The 8460-nt window shown below is 37.1% G+C and overlaps 1 pseudogene; it reads right to left on the bottom strand.

Annotated features, from left to right (window-relative positions):
• Positions 1–5920: 5920 nt before the first annotated feature.
• LOC125752180 (elongation factor 1-alpha 1-like) lies at positions 5921–7874 on the bottom strand (annotated as a pseudogene).
• Positions 7875–8460: the final 586 nt, after the last annotated feature.

The raw sequence follows: 8460 nt of genomic DNA, 5'->3' as shown, positions 1-8460 counted from the left end.
AGGCTCCTTCCACAGTTGGGCTATTGTGGACATTGCTGCCATAAACATCGGGGTGCAGGTGTCCCGGCGTTTCATTGCATCTGTATCTTTGGGGTAAATCCCCAACAGTGCAATTGCTGGGTCGTAGGGCAGGTCTATTTTTAACTCTTTGAGGAACCTCCACACAGTTTTCCAGAGTGGCTGCACCAGTTCACATTCCCACCAACAGTGTAAGAGGGTTCCCTTTTCTCCGCATCCTCTCCAACACTTGTTGTTTCCTGCCTTGTTAATTTTCCCCATTCTCACTGGTGTGAGGTGGGATCTCATTGTGGTTTTGATTTGTATTTCCCTGATGGCAAGTGATGCAGAGCATTTTCTCATGTGCATGTTGGCCATGTCTATGTCTTCCTCTGTGAGATTTCTGTTCATGTCTTTTGCCCATTTCATGATTGGATTGTTTGTTTCTTTGGTGTTGAGTTTAATAAGTTCTTTATAGATCTTGGAAACTAGCCCTTTATCTGATATGTCATTTGCAATTATCTTCTCCCATTCTGTAGGTTGTCTTTGAGTTTTGTTGACTGTATCCTTTGCTGTGCAAAAGCTTCTTATCTTGATGAAGTCCCAATAGTTCATTTTTGCTTTTGTTTCTTTTGCCTTCGTGGATGTATCTTGCAAGAAGTTACTGTGGCCGAGTTCAAAAAGGGTGTTGCCTGGTTCTCCTCTAGGATTTTGATGGAATCTTATATCAAATTTAGATCTTTCATCCATTTTGAGTTTATCTTTGTGTATGGTGCAAGAGAGTGGTCTAGTTTCATTCTTCTGCACGTGGATGTCCAATTTTCCCAGCACCATTTATTGAAGAGACTGCCTTTCTTCCAGTGGATAGTCTTTCCTCCTTTATCAAATATTAGTTGACCATAAAGTTCAGGGTCCACTTCTGGGTTCTCTATTCTGTTCCATTGATCTATGTGTCTGTTTTTGTGCCAGTACCACACGGTCTTGATGACCACAGCTTTGTAGTACAACCTGAAATCTGGCATTGTGATGCCCCCAGATATGGTTTTCTTTCTTAAAATTCCCCTGGCTATTCGGGATCTTTTCTGATTCCACACAAATCTTAAAATAATTTGTTCTAACTCTCTGAAGAAAGTCCATGGTATTTTGATAGGGATTGCATTAAACGTGTAAATTGCCCTGGGTAACATTGACATTTTCACAATATTAATTCTGCCAATCCATGAGCATGGAATATTTTTCCATCTCTTTGTGTCTTCCTCAATTTCTTTCAGAAGTGTTTGATAGTTTTTAGGGTATAGATCCTTTACCTCTAGGTTATAGATCCTAACCTCTTTGGTTAGGTTTATTCCTAGGTATCTTATGCTTTTGGGTGCAATTGTAAATGGGATTGACTCCTTAATTTCTCTTTCTTCAGTCTCATTGTTAGTGTATAGAAATGCCACTGATTTCTGGGTATTGATTTTGTATCCTGCCATGCTACCAAATTGCTGTATGAGTTCTAGCAATCTTGGGGTGGAGGCTTTTGGGTTTTCTATGTAGAGTATCATGTCATCGGCAAAGAGGGAGAGTTTGACTTCTTCTTTGCCAATTTGAATGCCTTTAATGTCTTTTTGTTGCCTGATTGCTGAGGCTAGGACTTCCAGTACTATGTTGAATAGTAGTGGTGATAGTGGACATCCCTGTCTTGTTGCTGATCTTAGGGGAAAGGCTCCCAGTGCTTCCCCATTGAGAATGACACTCGCTGTGTGCTTTTCGTAGATGGCTTCTAAGATGTTGAGGAATGTTCCCTCTATCCCTACACTCTGAAGAGTTTTGATCAGGAATGGATGCTGTTTTTTGTCAAAAGCTTTCTCTGCATCTAATGAGAGGATCATATGGTTCTTGGTTTTTCTCTTGCTGATATGATGAATCACATTGATTGTTTTACGAGTGTTGAACCAGCCTTGTTTCCCGGGGATAAATCCTACTTGGTCATGGTGAATAATTGTCTTAATGTATTGTTGGATCCTATTTGCTAGTATCTTGTTGAGAATTTTTGCATCCATGTTCATCAGGGATATTGGTCTGTAATTCTCCTTTTTTGTGGGATCTTTGTCTGGTTTTGGAATTAAGGTGATGCTGGCCTCATAGAATGAATTTGGAAGTACTCCATCTCTTTCTATCTTTCCAAACAGCTTTAGTAGAAAACGTTCTTTAAACGTTTGATAGAATTCCTCTGGGAAGCCATCTGGCCCTGGACTTTTGTGTCTTGGGAGGTTTTTGATGACTGCTTCAATTTCCTCCCTGGTTATTGGCCTGTTCAGGTTCTATTTCTTCCTGTTCCAGTTTTGGTAGTTTGTAGCTTTCCAGAAATACGTCCATTTCTTCAAGATTGCCTAATATATTGGCATAAAGTTGTTCATAATATGTTTTTAAAATCGTTTGTATTTCCTTGGTGTTGGCAGTGATCTCTCCTCTCTCATTCATGATTTTATTAATTTGAGTCTTCTCTCTCCTTTTTAATAAGGCTGGCTAGTGGTTTATCTATCTTATTAATTCTTTCAAAGAACCTGTTGGTGGATTTTATTTTTATTTTATTTTATTTTTTTTTAATTTTTATTTGTGATAGTCACAGAGACAGAGAGAATGAGGCAGAGACACAGGCAGAGGGAGAAGCAGGCTCCATGCACTGGGAGCCCGATGTGGGATTCAATCTCGGGTCTCCAGGATCGCGCCCTGGGCCAAAGGCAGGCGCCAAACCGCTGCGCCACCCAGGGATCCCTTTTTTTTTTTTTTTTTTTTTAATTTTTATCTGTTGGTGGATTTTAAATTTAATCTCCCTAATTCCTTCTAACAGAGGTATTGCTAGTTTCACTACATCATCCTTTACCATTCTTGAAGGAATAGGTGACATCTACAATTAAAGTTCAACAATGTGTACTGGATTATCATTTTCAAGAAATTTAATAATGATTTAAAATATATATTAAATTAGAATGTAGATTATTTTTGTTACCAACTCACTGTACCATCAAAAGCACTTTTTTTTTTATTTGTCTTTGAGAATTTTGACTGATGCCCTAAAAATTCTAGTGGCAAATTTTTGAATTTGTATTGTGTAGAATGATCTTTCCATGAATGATAGAATGAAATGAGCATTCCGGTTTTGATTTTCATTCTCTTATTTTATAATGAAATCTGAGGTTTATCTTTTTTAAAAGGATCATCTTTGGTAAAAAAGAGAGAGAGAGAGATTGAGAGAGAGAGGAAAGCTATTTTGTCCTTTAGGTGTGTTTGTTTGTTTGTGTGTTTTATCCTTTAGGTTTTTTGTAGAGTTATATAATCACCAAGGGTTTCTGTCAGGAAAAAAAAAAAATTCATGCAAATGGTCATTTAGATAAAAAGTTTCTACTTTCTCTGGATTTTTGAAGCATCTCTGACCCTCCAAGAAAATGGGAACATTATTGGCACCTGATATTTCCACTGTTACAGATCAAACCACTAAAACTTTTGACTTTATCACACTGTATGCTCACAGTGTGTGGTGCTTCTTGCTGAAAAGGTCACTTTGATTGCCTTTCTTTTTTGTTAGTGCAGTAAATAAATTCACATTGGAAATATCTTGAACTCAATCAGAACTGAAGTTAGAGGGGCGCCTAGGTGGCTCAGTCCGGACTTCGGTTCAGGTCAAGATCTCAGGGTCCGGTGATCAAGCCCCACTTCCAGCTACCTACTCAGCAAGGAGTCAGCTTCTCCCTCTCCCACTGCTCCTCCCCACCCCCACCTACACTCCTGCTTGTGCTCTCTTTCTCTTTTTCTCAAATAAATAAATAAAATCTTAAAAAAAAAAGAAGTCAGAATTCCACTTCTAATGCTTAATGGCTAGGTTATCTTGGTTGCATTTTCTTTGTAAAATTCAAGTCAATTCAACAAACACCAATTGGAGTGTTATCATGGTATTTTTGTGATTATAAGCACAGGATGTCCTCTTCTTTGTTGTTATTTTGGTTTCAGTGTTGCTGTTGTGGGTTCAAAGAAAGGACATACATAGAAAACCTTGCACCATAATTGCCTCATATTTTTAATTAGTCATCCGTAATAGTTAATTACATTTTCCTTTAGGAGCTAATGCATTTTTCATGGTTAATACATTGTTTTTCTGCATGTCTGTTAGGAAAATAGATATGATAACCACTAAAGTTCACTTTAACCTTACTATTTCATTTATGTTGAAAATTTGTTGTATGAAAATTCAAGATAATAATGAGCGCTATCTATATATATCATACTAGTGTGATTCTGTACGTCAACTTATTAGTAAAGTCTTAAATGTACAGAAAACATTGACTCGTTCCAGATAAACCAATTAGAAACATTTGCCTTTTTGTATTTTGTTCTAACTGTAAACATCCCTTACAAGTTATCTTTAATTTATATTTTATTACTTCTGTGGTAAAATGTGCTTTAAATCCTAGGATAACACAGTGGTTTTAGGAAAAAAGCTACTCTATTGTTTTATAGGATGGTCATAGAATGATAATACTGATTCCAATATAGGAAATATAATAACTCAGAGACTCTAAGTAATATATATATATGTTATATATATATTATACTATATATTATACAATATATAACTATATAAAATATATATAACTATGATATATATATCAGTTATGTATTTAGAAATGCTTATATCTATCCATCATCTATCAATTTATATATTTAGAAAATTTATATATCTATAAAAGATACACACACTCATATTTACATGTCCTGCTGCTACTGTGTTTTCAACCTGAGAATCATGTCTGCTTGTTTACCAATATACAGCTTGTCCTTAGAACTAACACATAGTAAGAATTCAATATATATTTGTTGAAAAAATTGATAGATGAATTAATAAGTGAATGTAGTTAGGAGAAAAAGAGTGTTTTGGATAGTGCAGAAAAGAAAGCAATTAATTCTTCCTGGAAATTTTTTTTTAGATTAGATGTTACTTGAACTGGTTCTTAAGGAATGAGAATGCATATATTAGGTAAAGCTGAAAGAGAAATTCTTCTGGGTAGAGGAAATAGACCAAGCAGATTTAAAAAATAGAACACATGTATTTTGGGGGATAGCATGGAGTCTAGTTGGGAAAGAATACAAAAGGAAGAGTGACAGATATGTTCATAAAATTATTGGAAAATATATTAGCTTAGTTTTGAATGTTTTCAAAGAGTGGGATTTTTTTCCATAAGTGATAAAAAATTAATTGGTAGCTGAAGACAAATACGAAGTTCAATATGCTTTTTTCTCATTAAACTTGTTTTAATGGGTCTCAAATTTCAGTGATATATTTAGTACTAATAAGTTAGTACTTTTTAATGGAAACAACTTGACCAAAATTATTTCACCCCTATGTGGAATTTAAGAGATGAACAGGTGAACATAGAAAAAAGAGAGAGAAATCATAAAAGAGACTCTTAAGCACAGAGAACATACTGAGAGTTGCTGGAGGGGAGGTGGGTGGGTGGATAGGTTAAATGGGTGATGGGTATTAAGCAAGGCACTTCTTTTTTTTTTTTTTTTTTAAGCAAGGCACTTCTGATGAGCGCTGGGTGTTGTATGAAAGTGATGAATCACTAAATTCTGTTTCTGAAACTAATATTATAATAAGTTAACTAGAACTTAAATAAAAACTTGAAACTACACAAAAAGGTACTGATTATAGAAATTAATAACCTAAAATCACTGATTATGCACGAAACCCCACAATGGTCCACACAATATTCTCCTTTTCTTCTGAATGTTTTGCAATGCATTAACCAGTCTTTTACAATAGTAAAAGTTTTATTAAGTTTAATAAAACTTAAATGGCCAATTGACACAAACAGTTCTTTTTTTTTTTTAAGATTTTATTTATTTATTCATGAGAGACACACACACACAGAGAGGCACAGAGACACAGGTAGAGGGAGAGGGAGAAGCAGGCTCCATGCAGGGAGCCAGACACAGGACCGAACCGGTCTCCAGGATCAGGCCATGGGCAGAAGGTGGCGCTAAACCGCTGAGCCCCCAGGCTGCCCAGACACAAACAGTTCGGACTGTTCTTCCACCACTGATTCTTCCACCACTGATTAACACTAGGATGTTCTTCCACCACTGATTAACACTGGGATGGCAGGTATTGGGGATAATATTCACTTAGGCTTCTGAACTTTCTGGGCAGATTTGGTGATCTTGCCACCTTCTTATCCACTGCTTTGATGATATCCAGAGCAACTGTCTGTCTCATGTCACAAACAGCAAAACAACCTGGAGGAGGATAGTCAGAGAAGCTCTCAATACAATAGGTGTGCGAGGAACCATATCAATTACGGCAACATCACCAGATTTCAAGAACTTGGGGCCATTCCACGTTTATCCAGAATGATGATTAATCTTTAGCTCAGCAAATTTACAAGCAATATGAATTCTGTGACAGTCCAGCACAGATGCATATCCAACACTGGTTTAGTCGGTTGGTTCAGGATAATCACCCGAGCTATGAAGCCAGCTACTTCCATTGGTGGGTCATTTTTGCTCTCACCAGTCACATTACCATGACAAATATCTTTGACAGATATGTTCTTGACATTGAAGACCCCATTGTCCCCAGGAAGAGTCTCACTCAAAGCTTCAAGGTGCATCTCAACAGACATTTCTTCAATTGTAACATTGGTGTAAAGGTGACCAACATGCTGAATTTAAGAACACCAGTCCTCAGTCGGCCCACAGGGACAGTACCAATGCCACCAATTTTGTGAATATCCCAAGGAGCGGAAGCAGTGGCTTGTAAGTTGAATGAGTTGGTAGCAGAATGCAGTGCAGAGCTTCAAGCAGCCTGGTTATACTGGCCTTGCCATCCTCGTGGGTGACCGTCCATCCCTTGAACCAAGGCATGTTAGCACTTGGGTCTAGCATGTTGTCACCATTCCAACCAGAAATAGGCATAAATGCTACTTTGTTGGGGTTCTAGCCAATTTTCTTAGCCTAGGGGCTGACTTCCTTAAGGATTTCTTTGTATCTCTTCTGGCTGTAGGACAGCCCAGTGAACTCCATTTTGTTAACACTGACAGTTAGTTGTTTCACACCCAGTGTGTAAACCAGAAGGGCATAGTCATGGGTCTGACCATTCTTGGAGATACCTGCTTAAAATTTACCATCAACAGGGATCCCTGGGTGGCTCAGCAGTTTGGCACCTGCCTTTGGTCCAGGGTATGATTCTGGAGTCCCAGGATCGAGTCCCGTCGGGCTCCCGGCATGAGCCTGCTTCTCTCTCTGCCTCTCTCTCTCTCTCTCTCTGTCTATCATGAATAAATAAATAAAATCTTAAAAAAAATTACCACCAACAGCAGCAACAATCAGGACAGCACAGTCAGCCTGAGATATGCCTGTAATCAAGTTTTTGATAAAGTCTCTGTGTATTGGGGTATCAGTGATTGTCACTTAATACTTGACGGTCTCAAATTTCCACAGGAAGAAATCAATGGTGATACTGTGTTCATCCTCAGCTTTCAGTTTATCAAGACCTAGGCATACCTGAAGGAGCCCTTTCTTATCTCAGCAATCTCTTTCTCAATTTTTCGATAGTTCTTTTGTTGATCTCTCCACATTTATAGATCAGATGACCAGTAGTGGTAGACTTGCCCAAATCTACATGTCCAATGATGACAATGTTCATATAAGTCTTTTCCTTTCCCATTTTGGTTTAGGTTTAGTGGTAGTTTTCATGACACCTGTGTTGGTGGCAAACCTGTTGTGAAAAAGTGAAATTTAGTATTCTGATAGAGAACCCATAATTGGTGTTTAGTTTCTGCACTTAAAGAGTGAAAAGATTGGTCTGGCTATGGTCATTCAAGCTTTAATGTAGTACTAATTTATCATTATCATTGGAACCAAAATCATATGATCTAAAATAATCATTCTTTTGCAAAATGTAAATGGTACTTGTATCTACTAAATGATTTCATAGAATATTCTTTAAGTCATTAGTATATGACCCAACTTAGCTTGACCCTTATTAGCTTGGAAGTAATATTTCCATAGATAATTCAATTTTGTCTTTCTCTTAGCTAAGAAATTTTCTCAGATCTATGGGAAAATTAAAAAATTAAATTTATGGTCCATTATTATTAATAGGTATGTTATTGCATATCTACTTTAAATCCTTTATGTAAAAAGGCAGATCATAAATGAAAGCATAACAGGGTTCCTGGGTGGCTCAGTCAGATTCTTAGTTTTGGCATAAGTCATGATCTCAGGATCCTGAGATCGAATGCCAAGTTAGGCTTGGAGCTCAGTGCAGAGTCTGTTTCTTCCTCTCCCTCTGTTCCTCCCCTTGATCTCTCTCTTTTTCTCTCAAATAAAATCTTTAAAAAATTATTGAAAGCATAATATTAGATGCATACTTGTATTTTAGCACATAGTTTTTGTGTAATATTCATAAATAAATGGTTC

This window comes from Canis lupus, chromosome 11 (genome assembly GCF_003254725.2).
Source record: "Canis lupus dingo isolate Sandy chromosome 11, ASM325472v2, whole genome shotgun sequence".
In the NCBI taxonomy this organism is placed as follows: domain Eukaryota; kingdom Metazoa; phylum Chordata; class Mammalia; order Carnivora; family Canidae; genus Canis; species Canis lupus.
This window is presented reverse-complemented; position numbering and strand designations above follow the sequence as displayed.